Here is a 24,881-nt window from a genome sequence, read left to right on the forward strand (position 1 = left end):
TTTAGGAATTGGGTCTGATGAAAGCTTTAAAAGAGTGGACAAAAGTGTAGAAGCCAATATAGTCATTGATATAGATAATACACCAGCAAGAGGTAATAATTTTGAACAGATAATCATATTATAAATTGAATATGGATATGTAAAGTTAAATGCTCATTGTTTTATTTTTGAGGTGTATCTTCAACATCAACTACTGAAACTGAAGACAAAATAACTCAGAGTTGTCTTGAAGATAATGTTAAACTAAAAATCTCTAAAATTAGGACAACTTTGGGAATGTTATTGGAGCATGTCAATTTACTGTACCGAAAATATGTTATTTGATTTTATTCTATTATTTTGTTTATAAAAAATATTTTTGATCAATAAATGATTGAAAATTTTTAGTTTTTGTGAATAAAGGATATTTGTTTTTCAATAAAATTTGTATTTATTTACTAACAACCTTTAAATAAAAAAAAATTAAGGATAAATAAAAAAATAAAAAAAAAACTTTATAGAACAAATATATATGTATCAAAAAAAGCAAAATAAAATATAACCTTGGAAATTTTGGGGGTATAAATAAAAAAATTAATTGTAGCCTTGGTCTTTTTGGGTATGTTGTACCCTCTCTTTCACTTATAATAGCTAACAGTGATTGTCCATTCAGTGAGGCTTATGGCTCTATTTATTTGCTGGGTTTTTTCTTTGTCTATCTGCCTCTGCCACTGAAACATTTCTCTTTGATAAGTTTAATTTTTGCCTTTCAATTTCCACTTTCTCCTTTTCAATTTCAATACTTTTTTCCGATATGACTGTCCAATGTTCAATGTTAGTATTAATTACATTCTGCATCTCCCTGTGGTCCTCTCTATATTGCCTGGCAAGTGACATTTCAGTTAAGCCAACATTGGCCAAAAGCTGCTGTATTTGCCAGATTTACACCCCCTGTTTATTGTGGTGGTGGTGCCTTTGTTTCCACTTGTTCCTCCTGATTCTCTGGGGTATGTATTTCAAATTGTTGGGCATCTCCAAATTCATCTAGAAAATCTGAAGTCTGACTTCCATCCTGAAGGCCTTTATTTTCTTCAGAATTTAGATTTTCATCTCTTATTGGTACTAGATTTATGGTTATCTCTTCTTCTAGATCAAACAATATAAAATTTAAGACATTTTTTAAATAAAAGCATTAACAGACCATTTAATAGATGTAATTAAAAGAGAGAGATTATAATACAGCCATCACAAATAATTCACATATTAACCAATGTAAATAAAAAAACACAAAAAATATAAGATATATAAGATATATATAAGATATATCATTGATACATACCATTAAATAATGGCGATGAATGTCCGGTTAAATGATCGAACAAACGTTCAAAATCAGCTATTAAAAAATTGTATAATTAAAATTGAGATAATTTAAATAAATTCCATATTATAATGCGATAACTTTTTCTTTAAATTAATTTTAAAATTAGATACAATATCAAATAAATTTGATATTTATGTCAAGCTCAGCTCATTAGTATATGTCATTCACCTGCCATTCCTATCTATAAATGATATAGAACTAGATTCAATCTAATATCAATACTATCATTGTTGTACATTTTTAATTCTTTTGAAAAAAAATTTAAAAAATATTAAATTAAATCAAAAGTTTTGGATTTGATAGATGAAGGACATAATGAATGCTTGTCAATGTATTTTTTTACAAATAGCTAAATGATAGTACTAATTTGTGATTTTGTTAGAAAGAATCCTTTACTTACCAGTTCCTCTTCCAACACCTGTATCTGGAGTGCTGGTCCTTACATCAAGGAGTGTATCCACAGCTGAAGAACTGTGTGTGATAGTAGATGTCGACCTTATAAATTGACCATGAGCTGCACTTATAGATGGTCTCAAAACAGCTGCAGAAGATCTTGAAGTAGTGGGAACTTCATAGGTGCTCCTCCCTGGCTGTGGTTGTGGTGTAGGTGTAGCTTGAAAATTAAAAAAAAAAAAAATAGAATATTTTTATTCATCAATTACAATTTCTATTTTTTAAAATGTACAGTTCAATAAGAAAGCTAATACTGGTAATACTTTGATGAAGCCAGTGACTGCTGGCACAATCATTAAAGGGACATGAAACCAAACTTTTTTTTTCATGATTTAGAAAGAACATGCAATTTAAACAACTTTTTAATTTACTTCTATGATCTATTTTGCTTCATTTCATTGATATACTTTGCTGAAAAGCATATCTAGATAGACTCAGTAACTGATGATTGGTTGATGCACATATATGCCTCGTATATATGCCTTGTGTTATTGCGTCACCCTTGTGCATTGCTATTTCTCCAACAAATGATATCTATAGAATGAAGGAAATTAGATATAGATCTAAATAGGAATGTTGTTTAAAATTGTATTCTATACTTGAATCCTGCAAGATTTTTTTTGAGATAAGTGTAAAATGAAAGTCAATAGATAATAAATAAAACAACATGTGATCAGGGGGCGGTCAAGATATGCTGAGATCAAAGTTAATATCATATTATTCTAAGCATATTCTACAATAAACATGATCACATGACATTTAATTACATAACAATTACAATTAAATTGGGCCTATTATTTAAATTTTTATTACAAAGGTACGGCGTGAGCACAATGTTATCTATAGGGATCACTTTACATAGTTCTCCCCTCTATTTATAATAAACTAATAAAAAAAGGTTTATATGCGTCATAAAAAGGTCTTTTACTATCGAGTAAGAATTTAATATTTAGCTTTTAAATACACTATTGTATGCCTGAACAATACAGTAGATACATATCCATTTTTTTCTTATGTTCCCGTTATAGCTTCATACAACAGATAATTAGAGAAATCAGATTATTTTAGAATCCCTTTTTTTTTTAATTTATAAAATATATATTTAGTTAAAAAATCGATAGTAATACATTTTTTTTAATAATGCGTCATAATCTAAATCATTGGGGCCTATGTGCGGCTAAACATACGTAAGCAGCTAATTTCTTTTGTAAGAAGACAAATAAGGTTATTTGTCATCCATAATATTGGTCAAATAGAACTATCGATATTTTACAAGCATTTGTCGTCAATTATTACGATAACACATTTACCTCTCAAATCACTGTCACAGTCGTCCGTTATGCCGATGAAGATCTCAGACTTCTGCTTATAGTCATTTAGGTCAGCCACATATGCTAGTCCACCCCCGGTAGCACATGCAGAATTTTTTTATCTGGCCAATTTTGCTTTGGCGAAAAGTTTGATGTCGTTATAACATTTCTTGAGCTGTTCAACATCCTTTTTTCCGGAACCTTGGGCACTAACTGCATCGCTTATCCATTGCCAGATCATCTTCCTCCTTGAAAAATTGGTCTGTTTGACACGACATCCAAATTAATAATCATAAGAGTCAATAATCATATCAATGAAAACTACGTTTTGCTGATGAGAAAAGTGAGGATTCTTGGATTTTGAAGTCATATCAGATACAGATGAAGCCAAATCAAATTTGTAAATAAATATTACAAAAATAACGCACTGTATGAACTGATCAAAACATTTTGAACAATAATAAAGTTGTTTAGAAAAGTTGCACTTTAATAGTAGCCAAATTCTGTTCCCACGACTACTATGACGTTTCTGACACCTTGCATGTCACGTGTTAATAATTGTCCATATAATTCTACTGACATTTAAGTACATTAGCTTAGTCGCGGCGAGAGAGGCGTCAAATTTATCAATAATCTGCCACTGCTCGCGGCGGGCTAGTCGTGTCTATTTCTGGGGGGATTTTTAGTACATAGTGACAGCGGACACCATTTCGCTCGCAGCGAGCAACAGTGAGTTTATCCGCGTCTACAATGTTGGATTAATTGACGGCTTAGTACATGGAACCCTTAGAATAATTCACTCTCCACTTTGCACCAAATATGTCGCTAATTGCTATATTCGCAATTCTTGCTCAGGAAAATAATACATTTACAATATATGTAATATGTTAGCTAAATATTTCTGACATAACACACATATATATATATATATATATATATATATATATATATATATATACACATATATATATATATATATATATATATACACATACATACATACATACATCCTAAAGGGTGTATGCAGTGTAGGATATGTGTGTATTCTTTTCCAACAAGGGATACCAAGAGAACAAAGTACATTTGAAAATAGAAGTGAATTTTAAAGTGTTTTAAAATGACATGCTCTATGTGAATCATGCAACTTAAATGTTTACTTTCCTATCCCTTTAAAATATCCATTGATTGTAAATAAATACATATGATACTCTGATTGCATGTTATATTCACAATTATTCCTGCTAAGAATAATAAAACATTTACAATATATACTGTACATATAGTGGTATAAATAAACACAGAGCTATGACAGACAACATTGTTTAAAACAAAAAATGAAACTTATGTTTGCAATAAATTTCTTACAAAACATATATATATATGTGTATGTATACATTATAAAATATGTACGTCCAATCTAAAAGAGAATTCTAATAATTCACTCTCCACTTTGCACCAAATATGTTGCTACTTGCTATATTCGCAATAAGGTTTAAACCATCTATTCCGTCCTTCTTACTGTCTAATACATTATCTAGTAAATAAGACACAACACCACTTGTTTGGGAGAAAGAACCGGTCACGGTTCACGTTTATTAAATAAACGCTTTAACTTGTGCCTAAGCGTCATTCAAATTACCCTTAGGCACTTGATCAACCTATCAACGAAACTTGGCAACAAGTTCGTGATCCTAAACGTTGGTGGCATCTCACCCTAAACTAGCCCCTACTAGCAGATGGTCAAGGCCCCTTTCGATACCTGCAGCGTGACACCCGGCTGTCACGCCCCATGGCACTCAGAGAGAGCTGTGATGTTCAGAGGTCTTCGGTCCCATTGCGAGGGAGAGGACCCCCAGGCCGGCGCCTGGCAGGCATAACCCCTCCCTTTTCCAGGACCGTCACTCTTCTCTCCTTGTGCCCGCTCCCCAGGGCATTGACCACCCACCAGCTGAGACATGTCCAACCAGCCTGGTAAGGCACCCCCTGCCAGCCGAATCGTACAACTCAACCGCAGGGGTGGATGGCTACATTAAAGGCTCGGTCTTACTGCGGGCTAATTCAATTAAACCCACCCCTGTCGAGCAAACTCACCCTACATAGCCGCATCATAGCCGCCAATCTCTTCATCCAGGGACGGGTGGGCGGGGAAACCTTCTCCTTGAAGTCTGGAAACCGAAAGAGGCTGATCTCACTGTTGCAGGACAACAGACACCTCCTCTCCACTTTGCAACATTGTAACAACACCATTTAGCATTTCTCCAGACTTCAAGTTGGTAAACCCTTAATTTTGTTCCAGGCCCACTAGAGGGCCCTCCACTACCATAAGGTTTAAACCATCTATTCTGTCCTTCTTACTGTCTAATACCTTATCTAGTAAATAAGACACAACACCACTTGTTTGGGAGAAAGAACCGGTCACGGTTCACATTTATTAAATAAACGCTTTAACTTGTGCCTAAGCGTCATTCAAATTACCCTTAGGCACTTGATCAACCTATCAACGAAACTTGGCAACAAGTTCGTGATCCTAAATGTTGGCGGCATCTCACCCTAACCTAGCCCCTACTAGCAGATGGTCAAGGCCCCTTTCGATACCTGCAGCGTGACACCCGGCTGTCACGCCCCATGGCACTCAGAGAGAGCTTTGATGTTCAGAGGTCTTCGGTCCCATTGCGAGGGAGAGGACCCCCAGGCCGGCGCCTGGCAGGCATAACCCCTCCCTTTTCCAGGACCGTCACTCTTCTCTCCTTGTGCCCGCTCCCCAGGGCATTGACCACCCGCCACAAGAGCCAGGCGAACTCTTGCCGCCAAACCAAACCAACAGGAACCCAGTAATTAACCATAATTTAACTAACATAACAATAACAATATAACGATTTAACAGATTACAACACCAACCATTTCAGCACTTATATTAACGAATAACCCCCAACAATGCTCCTCTGACGTCCCTTAGGAACATATCCAACCCTACGTCCGTAAGGTGTACTCCATCTGGCCTAAATAGGTCCGTTTTGTCGTCCGTTATCATTTCGTGCCTAACCACGAAACCCCCAATGCCCGTGACCGCTCTTCCCATCTCCCTGTTCACCTTCTTGCGCACATTATATGCAGCCTTCTGTGTGACAATGTGCCGCCAGTGCAGTTGAGCAACTACATTTGACCACCCCAAAGTCACACCCTGCAACCAAGTGTGCATCCATTGCACATCCGCTGTCATTCTCTTGATCAAATCCAGCGCGGACAATGCCCCCAAGTCATATCCCCCGAGGTGCAGCACTAAAATGTTAGGCCGCCCCCACCTTTTGTGCGCCTCCTGTAAGAGTGCCGGCAAATCGGCCCACAAACAATGCCCTGCGCCCTAACCACCGAAAGCTTGCCTTGGACGTTGGGAATCCAAGTTGCTGTCCCTCCGGCGATCATAACGCCCTGAGATGAGCCCAGTGGATGTATGAATGGCCTACTATCCATACACGAACCGGAGGCGCTTTCACATTCTCAACACCTGATGAAACAGAGTACACCACCATGAACAAAATGCCCCTGCACAGCCTGGTTCCCCCAAGAAAAACCCCCTCCTTGGAATATTGACCCTCAACATGCCTGCGCCCTAGCAGTGCCCTTTTGCCGGTCTAATATACGTTTTGTACTGGGAGGATTTCCATCTACCCAAGCGCTTAATCGCCGCCACCGCAACTCCTTTCTGAGCTGCGTTGGTCGCTGCACCTATTCTAAAAGAATGCGGGGCGATCCTGCTCGGATCCAGCCCTGCATGTTTAGCTGTTTTTGCCAGTACCTGGCGGAATTGAAAGACCGACAGGGCCAAACCGTCCTCATGTATCAGGAGCAGTTGCCCTCCCTCCGGCCTCACCTTAAGGTATTGCTCCACACAAAACACTGGGCAGCAATCCTCAAACTCCTGTCGTTCTAGGGGTAACCATGCCCCCACCCCCTCCTGGTCCATCTTGGACCTGGGTACAAACAGCAGGAGCCCCCCATCCGTCAAATGGACGTGCTCTAACTGTATTCCACCGCGGCCCTTATCTTTGGCCGACGCCACAAGTTCCCCCACCCTGAGCGCTCTTGCAAACGCCAATGCAAATGCCGTTTTAAAGAAAGCCAACGCCGATAGCCTACCGCTCACGCCAGCCTTACTGACCCCTTCTGACCGCAATAAAGCCAACCAATCTAACACCAGTACTCTAGAAGCCCTTTGTTACTGCACACCTCTGCATTGACAGAACGCCTCCCAGCAGTTCCAGTGACTCTTATAAGCTGACCATGTCCTTGGCGCCAAGGATGCCTTAACCAAGGCCAGTATGCTTATCCAACCTTCACCAGCTGCCAAAGAGAAGAAGGGCATGTTAACCCCTCCTCTACCGCCATGGGTGCCGCTGCTCTAAACTGCTCCCATTTAAATCGAGAGAGTGCATCCGCAATAATGTTCTGCACTCCCGGGAAGTGTTTGGCGGTAAATTGTATATTGCACTGCAAGCATCGTAACACCAGAACACCACCTCTCTATTAGCCAATCTATCCCCCCAAATTTCCACAGCCACCACTATCGGGAATAATTCCAAAAGCGTCAGGTTTTTGGTGTATCCCGCAGCTATCCATTCTCTCGGCCATGGAGCAGCGCTCCATTCACCATCCAGGAATGCTCCATACCCGAAACCCCCTGCTGCATCCGTGTACAAGTTTATTGCCTTGTTAGGTACTTTCCTACCCCTCCATAGGCACACCCCGTTAAAATTCCCCAAGAATTTTTCCCATATCTCCAGGTCCTCCCTGACGTCTGCCGAAATGCTTGCCCATTTCGCCAGACCAGTAGGGCCTTTCAGAAGGCCCCCCAATCTGCGGTTAAATGCTCTACCCATCGGGATCACCCTACCCGCAAAATTCAGGAGGCCCAGCAGTGACTGCACCTCTTTTATTGCCACCCTGCTTGCCCCTTTCAGCCTTCGGACCGCATCTAACATCCGGATAACCTTGTCCATGGGCAGCCTGCATTCCGCCTGCACTGTGTCTATTTCTATCCCCAGAAATGTGAGACAGGTGCAAGGCCCCTGCGTTTTGTTGTCCGCGAGCGGCACTCCAAAGCGTGACATCATGTCCTGCATGACTTCCATAAGCCGTTCACACTCCGTGGAACCGGCCCTCCCAACCAACAAGAAATCGTCCAAGTAGTGTGCCACTGCTCCCCCACTGGACGCCTTGTACACTACCCAATGCAGGAACGAGCTAAAACACTCGAAGAGGGAACAGGACAATGAGCAGCCCATTGGCAAACACCTGTCCACATAATATTCCCCTTCAAACTTCATGCCCATGAGCCTGAATGCCGAGGGATGCAGCGGCAGTAGGCGGAAGGCTGACTCAATTTCTAGCTTTGCCAACAACGCCCCCGGCCCGCACGCCCTGACCACATTCAGCGCACGATCAAACGATTGATAGTGCACAGAACTCAATACTGGGTCAATTGCATCGTTAACTGACTCCCCTTTTGGGAAAGAAAGGTGATGTATTAACCTGAACTTCCCTTCCTCTTTCTTGGGCACCACTCCCAATGGGGATATCACCAGATCTTCCATCGGGCAGGTGGAGAATGGCCCTGACACCCTGCCCAGCGCCACCTCCTTTGCCAACTTTTCCCGAACTATGTGTGGGAATTCGTAGGCCGTTTTCAAATTTCTGTGCACTGGAGAACCCACCACCCGTCCCATGACCGGTATCCGAAAACCCCATTCCAACCCCGACCTCAGCAGCTCAGCTGCCTCTATGTCGGGGTAGTTCACCAGCCATATCAACATGGCCCTCAACCTAAGCGGGGTTGGTGCCCTTGACTGTAACTCCCGACTTAGGCGGGAGTTTGGGCTGTCCCTGGTCCTTTCGTTTTCCGCAATCAGCTCCTGGGTGAGGCCCTGCACAGAACTTGCAGATGTGACGAAAGGAGCAACTGCTCCCCCTATCACACTGCCTATCCTGGAATTTCCAGCATTCCCTCCCCTTCCTGCCCAGCCGCAACCCTTGGCGCGGCTGAGCTTGACGTGACGCCACGGGGGAGGGGAACCACCCTCCACTCCCAGTTTGGACCACAAGTGCATATCCTGCATCCCAAAATGCAGTAAGGGGTTCCCTACCATCTTTCTCCTGAAGGCCATGTCGTATTCACGCCATGCACCTTCCTTAAATCTCGTACGGATATCCTCTATGGTATCCTGGTACGTTAACAGGTTGTGCCCCTGCAATGGCCATCTGTCAACATAGCACGCAGCCAGCACACGGAAGCATTTAAGCCATTCCTCGTATGTCTCCGGCGTACGCACTTTCTTTGGGCCTGAGCCGTCCGCCGCTCTTTCTTTGGCCCTAAACGCGTCTAGAGAGAGCTCAAATACATTAACGTATCTTCCCTCCTGTAGATTTTTAACGACCTTCGCTTTCAAATGGCCGTAAAGCGAGTGGACCAAACAGGGGTACGTATCCCCTTGTGCCGCCACTTTACACGTGGCACTGGTCCCACTTGCGTTATAGCGCCCCCTAAAGATTGCGACCCCTGCAGCTCAAGTGCCTGATCTCTAGCGCCTGCCTTGTCTTTAGCTTGCGCCGACGCCATCTTCTTTATCCACCTAAACATCCTGCGCTGACCCTTCCCCACTAATCCGAGATCCTCCCCGCTATCTGATCCTGACTCACTATAGGATGACCCCGTGTCAGTGTGCATGATGTCTGGTGCATTGCACTCACCCTCGCCTTGAGTCCCTGCTCCAGAATGGGTTGCTTGACTTGCAGCACTCTGTATTCCGCTGGGCCCTGCCACTGCCAGGGCGCTGCTTGGGCTTGATGCCATCTTTGCTGTGCTTGACTGGACCTGTTGAGACAAAACAACTTGGGGGGTACTCTGGTCTGCGAGAGGGACAACAGGTGAAACTCCCTCTCTCCCCTCCCCCGGCCTGCCCCCAACTGACATACCCAGCACATTAGCCACAGCATTCCTAATAATTGCCTCCTGCGCAGCCCCCTCCCGGGTGAAACCACTAAACCCAGGCTGGGGTCTCGCAGTATCCCTTGCATGTAGCGCTGCCTCAACAGCTCTCCTAATCATATCCTCATCCACCCCACTATGTGTCTGACCACCACTATGGATCTGCCCCCTGTCATACTGCGTATCATTCGGCACCTCACTCGGTCTCACAACTCCCCCAGCCCTAAACTGAGAAGTTCCCTCATATACATGCGTCATCCCCGCGTGTCCCCAACCCCTATGTGGTTCATAACTTATTCCAGTCTCCAATCGACCATATGCCCCCATAGGCCCACCGGCCTCTGATACTGCATCTGCGCCTGCATACCTCAGGTTCATACCCCCCCTCATGCAAGCTTGTCCCGATGCGACCCCTCTACCAGCGCTCCGTAATGTGCCTCCACTCTCTCTCACAACAATCGCGGGCCTTTGCCCTTCATTGCCTCTATCTGTAACCACCTGTGCACTCGTGCTAGGCAGCTCTGAAGGCCTTTCCCCTGAACACACTGATCTGCCTGACACACCTGATGGGCCCGCATGAGGACTGCGATCTACTGCCATGCGCGCATGCGCACTATCAACAGGCATACCCACGTGGTAGCCAACTGCGCCACTCGTTCTCCTCCCGGCACCCGGACCATCAGCCATACTCCTGCCCGGTAAGTGACCCCCACTGCTACCTGCCTGCCCCCCTGGTGACCCGCTCGTGACCCGGAGTCCCCCCAAGTTACCTTCGGGGCTCCGGTCACACGAGCCGGTCCGTTCACCTCCATGTCCTCCCTCAAAATGGTGGCCGCGATCTCCCTCCTCAGAACTCTCGGAGGAGGAGATCTCGCGGGAACCGCCATCCGAAGGGCCAGACTCCGCTGCACACTCTGCAATGTGGCTGCGCTCTGGGCCTGGTCCCATACCACCGCCGGCCCCCGCGCCAGCCATGCCAAGGCCCTGATCCCCCAGAGGAGAGCCCCCAGTGAAAGATTGGGCCAAGGCCAAGACTGCCACCAAGGCCGCCGGCGGCAAGGCCGCAATCTGCCCTGCTAGGCTGGCCCCTGCATCCGCTGGGGCCACCGGATTTGACCCCCTCTCAGTTCCCACCATAGAACCCCTCACAGAAGAGATAACCCTGCCGGGCTGCGGCCCAGGGCTGGATGCTACCTCCTTAACCCCACTAGTCTGGGCCTTCCCCTTAGGGCCTGTGCCCCCTACGGTTCCCCCAGCTTTCCGTTATTAAAACTCCTAGCTGGTGGGGATTTTTGGAGAGTGGGGGGTACCACATCTTCTGACTCAGGCTCCTGTCTTTGCTTTGCAGGTCCTTTTTTCCTCGCAGCCATCTCCACCACCTCCCTGTAACGCTTGGGAGGTACAGATCTTCTCTTGGATCTCTCCATGCTTCACTTCAAGAACCTTCAGCCAACTTCAGAAACCTTCTCCTTGAAGTCTGGAAACCGAAAGAGGCTGATCTCACTGTTGCAGGACCCTATAAAGGTAAGAAACAGACACCTCCTCTCCACTTTGCAACATTGTAACAACACCATTTAGCATTACTCCAGACTTCAAGTTGGTAAACCCTTAATTTTGTTCCAGGCCCACTAGAGGGCCCTCCACTACCATTAGTCCTGCTCAGAAAAAAAATGCATTTACACTATCCTATATTATAAAAGGCCAAGTGTTTGTCTGAAGCCGTCATGCGCAGTAGACACAAACACTTGGCCTTGAGATAGGGAGCGCGAGGTACACAGCATACAAGCAGCTGTGAGATAGGGAGCGCGAGGTACACAAACAGCTGTGAGGTCTGCTGCGTGAGAAGTGGCCACGCGCTCCCCAGACCTCACAGCTGTTTTTGGCCGACGGGAGCATTGCGATGGGGGTGTGGCTGGGCGTCGCGAGGGGCGTGGCCGGGTGGGTGTCACCGCGATGGGGCGTGGCGTGCGGGGTCCCACGATGTGAAGACAGAGCCAGAAAGGGAGCAGGAGAGGGGGGGAGAGAGACAAAGGGGGGCGGAGAGAGAGACAAAGAGGGGGGAGAGAGACAAAGGGGGGGGAGAGAGACAAAGGGGGGGGGAGAGAGAGACAAAGGGGGGGGAGACAGACAAAGGGGGGGGAGCCAAAGAGGGGGGAGAGAGAGAGCCAAAGAGGGGGGAGAGAGAGAGCCAAAGAGGAAAAAGAGCCAAAAAGGAGAGAAAGCCAAAGAGGGGGGAGAGAGAGCCAAAGAGGGGGGGAGAGCCAAAGAGGGGGGGGAGAGAGCCAAAGAGGGGGGGAGAGAGCCAAAGGGGGGGGGAGAGCTAAAGGGGGGGATCCAAAGAGGGGGGAGAGAGATAGCCAAAATGGAAAGAGAGCCAAATAGGAGAGCAAAAGAGGGGAGAGGGACAAAGAGGGGGGGCAGAGCCAAAGAGGAGGGGCAGAGCCAAAGGGGGGGGGAGCCAAAGAGGGGGGGGGGGGGAGAGCACCAAAGAGGGGGGAGAGAACAAAGGAGGGGGGAGAGAGCCAAAGAGGGGATAGAGAGAGCAAAAGAGGGGGGGGAGCCAAAGAGGGGGGAGAGAGCCAAAGAGGAAAGAGAGCCAAAGTGGAGAGAGAGCAAAAGAGGGGAGAGAGCCAAAGAGGGGGGAGAGAGAGCCAAAGGGGGGGGAGAGAGCCAAAGGGGGGGGAGAGCCAAAGGGGGGGGAGAGTCAAAGGGGGGGAGAGTCAAAGAGGGGGGAGAGAGAGAGCCAAAGAGGAGAGAGAACAAAAGATAGGAGAGAGCCAAAGAGGGGGGGGGAGCCAAAGAGGGGGGGGAGCCAAAGAGGGGGGGGGGAGAACAAAAGAGGGGAGAAAGAGAGCAAAAGAGGGGAGAGAGAGAGCAAAGGAGAGGGGGGAGAGAAAGCAAAATAGGGGAGAGAGAGAGCAAAGGAGAGGGGGGAGAGAAAGCAAAAGAGAGGGGGAGAGAAAGCAAAAGAGAGGGGGGAAGAGAGCGCAAAAGAGAGGGGGGAGAGAGCAAGGGGTGGGACCGCTGTACTGCAAAAAATGGCCCGTGTACACGGGCTTTAGCACTAGTATACAATAATGTGCTAAAGAGAAATGTCTTGTTCGTGGACAGTAATAAAATGGTATAAATAAAGTTGTGAAAAACCTGAATAGATACAAGATCAATGACTGCTAGTTAACAACAGTCTGATGCTCTTTGCATCGTACTTGATGTGCGTGTTTTTAATGGCTTTGTTGATAAATAAGGAACATTGTAAAACCTGTACTTTATATACTTAAAAAATTGTTGCTGGATAGAGATAGAGAAAGTTTCCCTCACTGGAGTGGAGGTGATTTGGAAAAACTCCTTATGAGGGAGATGTGGAGGATTTACCATATGAACATAGCTGCTTTTATTTAACACAATCTTAATTCACACATGTATGTTAATAACAATTATAACTTTAAATGCCTAAAATATTTCACATAATATATCAAATCAGTTTTGTCTGCACATTCTCATTTTCAATTTTAAAAAGTGAAAAAGGTTGTATAAGGTTTACGGTACAGTTAATGTTCACTTTGTAGAATGGCAAATTATTTATACATTTTATAATTTTATTAATTTAAACTTGTTTCCCTCATACTTATATTTAATCTGCTCTATCATATTTAATAGTATTTAGTATATTGTCTGGAATCACATGGACGGACTTTGTTGGCAAGTTATTGAATTGGAGGACTCGTTTGAGGACTATTTTAACATTGAGTTAAGAGAACCTGATTGAAGCCTAATTCTCTGTTTTACTTCCGTTAAGCAAAAGGACTTAACATGCTCATAAGTAAAGGTGATTGGACCAGAATATTTTAAGACATTTATAATAGACATTTCTTACTTGTCGTACTTGTGTAACCCCTTCCTTACCCATCTTCAATGATGATGGAGAAGAACTGGACAGTCACCTTTGATACTGTGGCTTAACAAAAAATTATCAGAGTCTCAGATTGAACAGAGAAGTCTTGATTAACTTAGCGTGCAGTGTCTCCAATCAGCGATATAATTATTGGGGGGAACAATAATAAGACAAGCAGATAATAATGTAATATGGAATGTATTTAAATGTGAATAGAAAACAATGCAATAAAAACAATAACAACAGTATGCCTGGTTATCAGTATAAATGCTGCTTACAATTATATACTCAATAAACCTCTAGTGCATCATTTAGAAGAGTGCAAAATAATTATACCAGAAAATAGCATAATAACACACTGGCAAAAAGTCCCACACATTGCAGGGTACCCTCTTCCCATTTGATATGCAATAGTCTGTACAGTGCCTTTTGGTGGTGCACGTTTGGGCCCTTAGTGAGTTGCAGATAGCCCTATCTGTTTAGTGTGATGGATTAAATGCAAATGTTCCACTACCTGAACCCTCCTGCTGAATGATTTGGATAAGACAAGGAGGCCCATTTATCAAGCTCTGTATGGTGCTTGAGGCCCCGTGTTTCTAGCGAGTCTCCAGACTCGCCAGAAACACAAGTTATGGAGCAGCGGTCTAAAGACCACTGCTCCATAACCCTGTCCGCCTGCTCTGATGAGGTGGACAGGAATCGCCACAATACAACCCGATCAAGTACGATCGGGTTGATTGACACCTCCCTGCTGGCCGTCCATTGGCCGCGAGTCTGCAGGGGGCGGCGTTGCACCAGCCACTCTTGTGAGCTGCTGGTGCAATGCTGAATAAGGAGAGCGTATTGCTCTCCGCATTCAGCGATGTCTGTCGGACCTGATCCGCACTGTCGGATCAGGTCTGACAGACATATGATAATTCGGCCTCCTGGTCTTCTTTCCCTCCACTGAACAATCACTACTCTCAGAGAAAGGGAGATGAGATTAACACACTAGATGCAGGATCTGCTTGAGCACAGGAAGACTGACAGCTAACTAAACTCACACCCTGTAGGCTAGGAAACACCAGCTTCTTGTTCCAGGGGTAACACAAACATTAAGTCTTCAGAAAGTCTGCTTGTAGCAATGCAACTTCCCCACAATTGAGAGGTTATAGTCAGTAACAATGTGGGCTGACACTTCCGGTTGTGGGAGGTGCCTGCATAGACGCGTGTTGTCGGCGTCCTGAGAGAACCATCCTCACACAGGTGCCCCTGAGCATCTCCACGGCCGATGCGGTGTATGACACTTTGGCCAAAAGATCGTGGTCTGGCTGGAAGGGATTCCCTCCATGTCGTGATGCACTGTCTGGAGAGCAGGAAGGCCGAATAGCCATCTGTGACTCACTGGCTAGAGTCGCGAAACAGCTCAGAAAGCCGCTCCAAGGTATAAGCCTGATATTATAGTGCTCCCAGGACCCTGGGATCTGGAGGAAGGTGACATCGCTCCCTAGACCTGGGGTAGGAGACAAGCAAAAGCCGACTAGCACCCATTAGGATCGGGGTAATAAGAAGTACGCTGAGCTGCCCGCCTTGGACGGCGAAAAGCAAAGTGTGATACGCCTCCCAGAATCTCCTGGACATTTGAAGCCCGTAAGCCGAAGATAGAGGATAACCTGGTCTTATGCCTCTGGATCTCTGGATCTAAATTAATAAATACTGTCTGAAATATAGGATACCACTATATTGTTGCCTTGTTGTACAAAAGCTCTGGTCTACTTGATAAGTGTAGCTAAATTTACCTCCACCAGAGTAAATTTAAGGACTAGTCTATGAAGGTAAAAGAGGTATATCTTTTTTCTTGAGATAGTAAACAAAGATACCTTAGAAAGCAAATAGGGCAGCACCCTGTTAAAACTGTAGACTTTTTATATGTAATTTTAAGAAAGCTAAAGAAAGAGAGTTAAGGGGTCAAGGTACATTCTGTGTTGTAAACCATATCCCAGTAAAAATTTAGGACTAGAGGATTATGTACATGCACTATAAAGGATAGATACATAACTACATGTTTTGTGCACTAATCACTTACTAAATGATAGATATTCTTCCCCGCATCAATCACCAGATGGTAGATACTGATCTTTTGCTCTCTCCACTGAACACTCTTTGACTATTATATACCACTTATCTAGGAACACCAATCCAATCTATATATATGATAGAGAACATATACTTTTTACAATTGATTTCTATTTTTCTATATTCACCTTTCTACACCGTTTATTTTGACCTGTTTATTTCTTTTTTCACACACCTCTAGTGCCCTTTTATGGACAGATACTTAGGGATAACCAGATCTGACCCAGGCAATATGCCACCAAAAACTAAGGATAAGAAACAGAGACCGAGTATAGGAAGCTTCCTCTCCCTCTCCCCATTTTTTGGTTATATGGACACATAGTGCCTTAACCAACAGGCCCTCTCTTAATAAAAATGAAAAATGTACTTAAATTATTTTCATGGAATGTAGGGGGCTTTACGTCCCCGGTCAAGAGGAAAAAAATAATCCAACATTTGAAATTATATAAACCAGATATTGTCTTCCGTCAGGAGACTCATCTGAGTCTCCAGGAAGCAGAGAAATTAAAAATGGGATGGATCGGGGAAGTATTTGCAGCTCCAGCAGTAAAAACGAAGAGAGGAGTAGCATGTATTTTTAGGAAGGATCTACAATTTGAATTGCTGTCGCAGGATAAAGATGCAGATGGCAGATATTTGATTTTAGAAATAGAGATAAATAAAAATCGGTATACTCTTTGCAATTTATATGCCCCGAATGAATGCCGATCTGAGTTCTGGGATAAACTATATCTAAAATTAATAAATTCAGTAGATTCTCAGTTAATCATTGGTGGGGATTTTAATAGTGTATGTGTACCTCAACTGGATAGGTTAAGGTCTAGTGACTCATATAGAGCAAAAAAAGAAGCGAAAATACTGTCCTCATTTCAAAAAAATCTTAAATTGAGAGATATATGGAGAACACAACATCCTGATGAAAAAATGTTCACATGTGAATCTAAGACCTACCATACACTCTCAAGAATCGATGTGTTTCTAGTATCAGAAAGATTATTACACTTAGAAATCAAGACAGATATAAAAAATATAATTCTATCAGATCATGCTATCATTTCTTTATCTATCCAGCTGGGAAACTGCAGAGAGACCTTATGTGGTAAAAACATATTTCCTTCCTTCCTACATTCCAATACACAGTTCAGAGATTGGCTGGTTCAAAGATGGAGAGAGTATGTTTCCTTTAATAAGGAATATCTTCCTAAGACGAAAATATTTTGGGAAGCCGCTAAGGCCTTTTTTAGAGGTGAAATAAAGCTTATATGGTAAAAACAAAGAGGAAGTTAAGAGAGAGGGAATTACAACTAACTAATTATCTTAAAAATAAATTCATAAAATATATTGATAATCCCGATACGTCCAATTGGGCGAATTAGCAGAAGGCTAAAAGAGAGAGAGAGAAATTTTTAATGCAAAATCAACTTCAACAAGATCTGAAAAATAAAGCTAATTATGGTGTCTTCTCCCCTAAAACAGTGAAATTCTTGGCTAATATTTCAAAAAGTAAGAGGAAAAATAATTATATTGGATCAATTTTGTTCAATGGGCAGAAATATAATAATCCAAATGATATTGTAAGGCAATTTCATTTATTCTTTCAGAAGCTCTACTCTGCTTCAGAAGTAAATCAAGAAGCGAAGTATAGATTCTGGAAAGATATTAAAGTACCCAAAATATCGCTAGCTCAGTTGAATACAATGAATGAAGAAATTACAGCAGAAGAAATTTCCAAGGCTATCAAAGAGGCAGATCAAGGGAAGGCACCAGGCCCTGACCAATTACCTAGTGAATTTTACAAAATACTCTCGGTAGAAATTATTTATACTCTGACTAAGTTGTTTAATGGTTACTTTCTATCAGATTTTAATCCCTCTCAGACTTTCTCTGCCTCAAATATTACATTGATATTAAAGAAAGATAAAGACCCAAACTGTATGGACTCATATAGACCTATTTCGCTACTTAATTGCGACTATAAAATTTTAGCCAATATATTAGCATCACGTCTTAAAAAAATTATAGTAGATATCATCCATCAGGATTAAACTGGGTTTATACCAGGTAGAACAGCACAAAAAAATATAAAGAAAGCCATGATGATTATTGAACACACTCTTGCTTCCCATAGGACAGGGTCAGATAGGAATCAAGATTTCGCCATAATAATGGTCAATGCAGAAAAGGCCTTTGACTCTGTCCTATGGGATCATTTATTGACAGCGTTAAATAATTTTGGTTTTTCGGGACATTTTTATAAGTATATTTCTGTACTGTATCAAAACCCTATCTCATATCTTAGTATCAACAACATTCTCTCTCCCTCTATCACCCTGTCTAAAGGCACCAGACAGGGATGTCCTCTCTCACCTTTACTCTTTAACTTGGCAATTGAGCCCTTAGCTATTAAGAGCAGAGAAATTTTAGAGGGTATAAAAATTAAGCAGCAGAAGGTGATATTATCATTATATGCGGATGATATTCTATTGTATATAGAAAATTCATCCAAAAACATACCTGCACTAGTAGATATTCTATCAGAGTTTAGCAAATTTACTGGTTATAGCATTAACGTCCCTTGCCTGTTACGTAAGGCAGATGTGCAGAAATTTAATGCAGGATGTTCACGTTTTTTGTGGGCCTCCAAAAAACCTCGTATAGCAATATCAAGGCTAATGCACCTGAAAGAAACGGGTGGTTTTGCTTTTCAAAATCTAATTAATTACAACTTGGCATGCCTTGCCAAAATAGCCTTAGACTGGCTAACCTCTGCCAACCTTGTCACTAGTTCTGAGGTAGAAGACAACATAATGTTTCCTTATTCGCCTAAAGCGTTATTGCATGTAGCAAATTATTTAAAGATTAAAGACCGGACATTAAAATATACTATCCACAATTTAATTATAGCATGGCATAAAATATGTAAACAACTAGATATTAAACATACCCTCTCTAAATTTTTACCTATCATAGGAAACCCGGATTTTGAAAGTGGCTATACATTTGCTGCTTTTAAGCAATGGTCAGTAAATAACTTGAATCTGATGATACAGATGGTAGACCCACTCTCCAACCATATAAAAACCTTTGAATCTTTAAGTAGAGAATTCAATATTGATAGAAGATCCTTTTTTGCCTATCTACAGATCAGACATTTTTACTACAATCAGGAAGTTGTAGAAGGGGACATCTGGTCCTTGGGACCACTAGATATTATTATTAACAGATTTCATAGGGGATATCACTCTATCTCTCATATGTACAACCTACTATTAGTTAAAGAGTCAGAGATTAGGGTCAACAGTCTTTTCAGTATATGGAAACAAGATCTGCCTGACAGAGCTAGAATATTTCCAAAATAGCCTCTCTAAGATAACCCATTTCACAAACAATATGGCAATGAAAGAATCCCATTTGAAGTTGCTGAATAGAGCTTATCTAACTCCAAATAGACTTTCTAAGTGGAAAGGAGATAGTCTTTGTTTTAGATGCAGTTTTCCAGCTGCAGATTTATTCCATCTCTTCTATGCATGTCCAAAGGCAATTAAATTGTGGAAACAAGTAGAATATTGGCTAAATAGGCATCTACCTACTAAAATAGTACTCAATCCAACTTATATATTCTTTCTGGTGCAGGAATAGATTGAGAATAGAGCCCTGATTAATACAGTAATAATATTGGTTAGACAAATGTGCCTTAGGAAATGGAAGGAAAGACAGGTTCCTACTATAGCCTCTGTCATACATACTATCCAGCAGCAGATTTTGGTGGAGCAATTTGATCCTGGGATAAAACTAAAGAGATTTTTGGAAAAGTGGGATATAGTTATCTTAGCTCAGCCTAGAGAGACTCAGCTGCAAATATTGAAATATTTCCGCAAGTCAGCGGATTTTCTAGAATTAATATTATCAGATAGATATCCTGAATTTTGTAGACAGTATCTCCTCTGAGATATAGGGGCTAGGGAGGGGGGGAGAGAGAGAGGGGAGGAGGGATCTATTTTTTAAATTGCTTTTTTTTTTCTCTCTCTCTTGGCTCTTTGCTTTTTTCTCTTTTTTCTTTTTCTCTTTCTCTTTTTTTTTTTTCATTTTATTATAAAAATATAAATCCCAGGAGTGTACCTTATAAAGGAGGTCAGGTTAAATTGTTAAGATATATGAATTTTTTTTTTTTATCTCTGTATTTTTGATTATCTTGCCCTGCATGGCCAAAGAGTTAAGGAAAGTATTGTTTTCTGTTTCTTTTATGTATCTGTGTACACTGCTGGTTATAAATAAATATTATAAAAAAAAAAAAACAATGTGGGCTGATTATTGCTGTGATATCAGGGTGAGATTCCACAGCATGCAAGGTTCTGGATGTGGCCTGTATCACACCTTCAGTTTCACACATCCATTTGTCACCATTACTGCCACAGCACTGACCAAAAACTAAAGTTTCAGGAAGTCTCTAAAACTGAATGTCAGATTGGCTTTCACAACCATGTGATGCACGGTTGAGCAAAATACAGTTTTCAGTTAACCCTTGCAGCAGTATAACAGGGGGTTACACTTAATTGAGAACTTTCTTTATTTTACATATCTGAATGAGAAATATTGTGAATTTGTATTGTGAAAATCTGATTGAAGATTTTGAATGTTGCATTTTCTCATTGAATATTGATTTTTTTTGCAGTCAAAGAATGAAAAACAGTATTATTAATACTTTGGGGCTGATTCATCAAGTTTGAAGCTTGATGTAGCTGTTTCCGCGCAAGCCTTCAGGCTAGCCGGAAACAGAAATTAAGAAGCAGCGGTCTTAAGACCGCTGCTCCTTAACTCGTCCGTTTGCACTGAGGCTGCAGACATCAATCCGCCCGATTGGATGTGATCAGGTTGATTGACACCCCCTGCTAGCGACCGATTGGCCACAGATCTGCAGGGGGCGGCATTGCACAAGCAGTTCACTAGAACTGCTTGTGCAATGATAAATGCCGATAGCATATGCTGTCGGGATTTATCGATGTGCGGCGGACATGATATGCTACAGCGAATCATATCCGTCCACACCATGATAAATCTACCCCTTTATGTGTTTTAATATTAGTGTGAAATTCTTTGTGATGGCAAAAACTCATAAAATGATTAGTGATAATTCTGAACTCATTTGACTATATTTATTATCGGCTTTACAATTTAGATTCTTAATTTATTGTTCTTTCCCTCACAAAGATAGGTTCTCACAGGTGTTTTGAATTTTTAAAGTGAGAAGACAGAATATAAAGAGTGTATGAATGGCAGTGATCATAGCTCATTTGATATTTGCATTGCTCTTGACAAAGGCAGTTTTATCTGCTGAAACGCATAAAGCTTTTTATTAAAGTTTTATATTTAAGACTTTTATCTGAGCTGTATATTTGATTTTAAATTTAGTAAAAAGTTTTTAACTGCAACGAGATTGGATGTTTGCTGTGACAATACAATAAAACGTCTTTTATACCCTGTGTTAATATTTTCCATATAGTGGTGAAATTTGCAAGATGGTATTACACTATATGGTGATTTATTTATTTCAAGAATTACAACATGAATCAGGACTTTGGAGCTGAAAAATCGAAATCCAGGGCCCGATCCGATATGCAGCGTCCCCCGCAAAAGCTGGCGACGCCGAATTTTGCGCGGGTTTGGTATCCTATATACGGCGTAACCTAGAATTTACGCACGTATATTTCTGCCTTCGCCCGTAGTTTTTTGGGCCATAGGCAGGTATACCAAACCCGCGCAGTTTGGTATCCAATATACAGCGTAAGGACTTACGTGGCGAAAATGGAGAAATCTTACTCCATTTTCACCTCGCCACAAAATGCAGCCGTAGTAAGCCTTACGCAGTCTATTGGAGCCCCGTAACTCCCTAAACTACCTGCTAAATAAAACGCAATGTCTATCTACCTGTCAATCGCGATCCCCCGCCGCAATCCCTAATAAACTATTTAACCCCTAAACCACCCCCGTCAGCTATATTAAATAGATTAACCCCTAATCTAATCCCCCTACACCGCAGCCAGCTATATTAACTATATTAACCCTAATTATATTAGGGTTAATATAGTTATTATATTATATATATTAACTATATTAACCCTATTTATATTAGGGTTAATATATTTAATATTGTTATTATATTATATATATATATATATATATATATATATATATATATATATATATATATATATATATATTTATTAAGTATAATAACCCTATCTAACTCTAACATCCCTAACTAAATTCTTATTAAAATAAATCTAATTAATATTAATATTATTAATTAAAATATTCCTATTTAAATCTAAATACTTACCTATAAAATAAAACCTAAGATAGCTACAATGTAATTAATAATTACATTGTAGCTATTTTAGTTTTTATATTTATTTTACAGGTAACTTGGTATTTATTTTAACTAGGTACAATAGCTATAATAGTTAATAACTATTTAATAGCTACCTAGTTAAAATAATTACCAATTTACCCATAAAATAAATCCTAACCTAAGTTACAAATACACCTACACTATAAATAAATTAAATAAACTACACATATCTAAACTAAAATACAATTAAATAAACTAAACTAAATTACAAAAAAAACCCACTAAATTACAAAAAATAAAAAAGATTACAAGATTTTTAAGCTAATTACACCTATTCTAAGCCCCCTAATAAAATAATAAAGCCCCCCAAAATAAAAAATGTCCCTACCCTAGTCTAAAATACAAAAGTTAACATCTCTATTACCTTACCAGCCCTTAAAAGGGCCTTCTGCGGGGCATGCCCCAAAGAAATCAGCTCTTTTGCCTGTAAAAAAAAAAACACAATACCACCCCCCAACATTACAACTCACCACCCACATACCCCTACTCTAACCCAAACCCCCCTTGAATAAACCTAACACTACCCCCCTGAAGATCTCCCTACCTTGTATTCACCCAGCCAGGCAGAACTCTTCATTCGATCCGGGCGATGTCTTCAATCAAGCGTCAAAGAAGAAGTCTTCCATCCGGCGATGTCTTCATCCAAGCGGCAAAGAAGAAGTCTTCCATCCTGGGATGTCTTCAATCAAGCGGCAGAGAAGAGGTCCTCCATCGGGGCAAAGTTTTCTTTCAAGCAGCATCTTCAATCTTCTTTCTTCGCTCATCCGACGCGGAACATCCACCCGGCACGACGACTTCCCGATGAATGAGGTTCCTTTAAATGATGTCATCCAAGATGGCGTTCGTCGAATTCCGATTGGCTGATTCTATCAGCCAATCGGAATTAAGGTAGAAAAATCTGATTGGCTGATTGAATGCTGTCGGGATTTATCGATGTGCGGCGGACATGATATGCTACAGCGAATCATATCCGCCCGCACCATGATAAATCTACCCCTTTATGTGTTTTAATATTAGTGTGAAATTCTTTGTGATGGCAAAAACTCATAAAATGATTAGTGAGAATTCTGAACTCATTTGACTATATTTATTATCGGCTTTACAATTTAGATTCTTAATTTATTGTTCTTTCCCTCACAAAGATAGGTTCTCACAGGTGTTTTGAATTTTTAAAGTGAGAAGACAGAATATAAAGAGTGTATGAATGGCAGTGATCATAGCTCATTTGATATTTGTATTGCTCTTGACAAAGGCAGTTTTATCTGCTGAAACGCATAAAGCTTTTTATTAAAGTTTTATATTTAAGACTTTTATCTGAGCTGTATATTTGATTTTAAATTTAGTAAAAAGTTTTTAACTGCAACGATATTGGATGTTTGCTGTGACAATACAATAAAACGTCTTTTATACCCTGTGTTAATATTTTCCATATAGTGGTGAAATTTGCAAAATGGTATTACACTATATGGTGATTTATTTATTTCAAGAATTACAACATGAATCAATACTTTGGAGCTGAAAAATCGAAATCCAGGGCCCGATCCGATATGCAGCGTTGCCCGCAAAAGCCGGCGACGCCGAATTTTGTGCGGGTTTGGTATCCTATATACGGCGTAACCTAGAATTTACACTCGTAAATTTCTGCCTTCTCCCATAGTTTTTTGGGTCATAGGCAGGTATACCAAACCCGCGCAGTTTGGTATCCAATATACAGCGTAAGGACTTACGTGGCGAAAATGGAGAAATCTTACTCCATTTTCACCTCGCCACAAAATGCAGCCGTAGTAAGCCTTACGCTGTCTATTGGAGCCCCATAACTCCCTAAACTACCTGCTAAATAAAACCTAACACCTAACGCATGCGCAATGTCTATCTACCTGTCAACCGCGATCCCCCGCCGCAATCCCTAATAAACTATTTAACCCCTAAACCACCGCCGCCAGCTATATTAAATAGATTAACCCCTAATCTAATCCCCCTACACCGCCGCCAGCTATATTAACTATATTAACCCTAATTATATTAGGGTTAATATAGTTAATATAGTTATTATATTATATATATTAACTATATTAACCCTAATTATATTAGGGTTAATATAGTTAATATCGTTATTATATTATATATATATATATATATATATATATTAAGTATAATAACCCTATCTAACTCTATCATCCCTAACTAAATTCTTATTAAAATAAATCTAATTAATATTAATATTATTAATTAAAATATTCCTATTTAAATCTAAATACTTACCTATAAAATAAACCCTAAGATAGCTACAATGTAATTAATAATTACATTGTAGCTATTTTAGGGTTTATATTTATTTTACAGTTAACTTGGTATTT

Source organism: Bombina bombina, chromosome 6 (assembly GCF_027579735.1).
Source record: "Bombina bombina isolate aBomBom1 chromosome 6, aBomBom1.pri, whole genome shotgun sequence".
Lineage (NCBI taxonomy): Eukaryota > Metazoa > Chordata > Amphibia > Anura > Bombinatoridae > Bombina > Bombina bombina.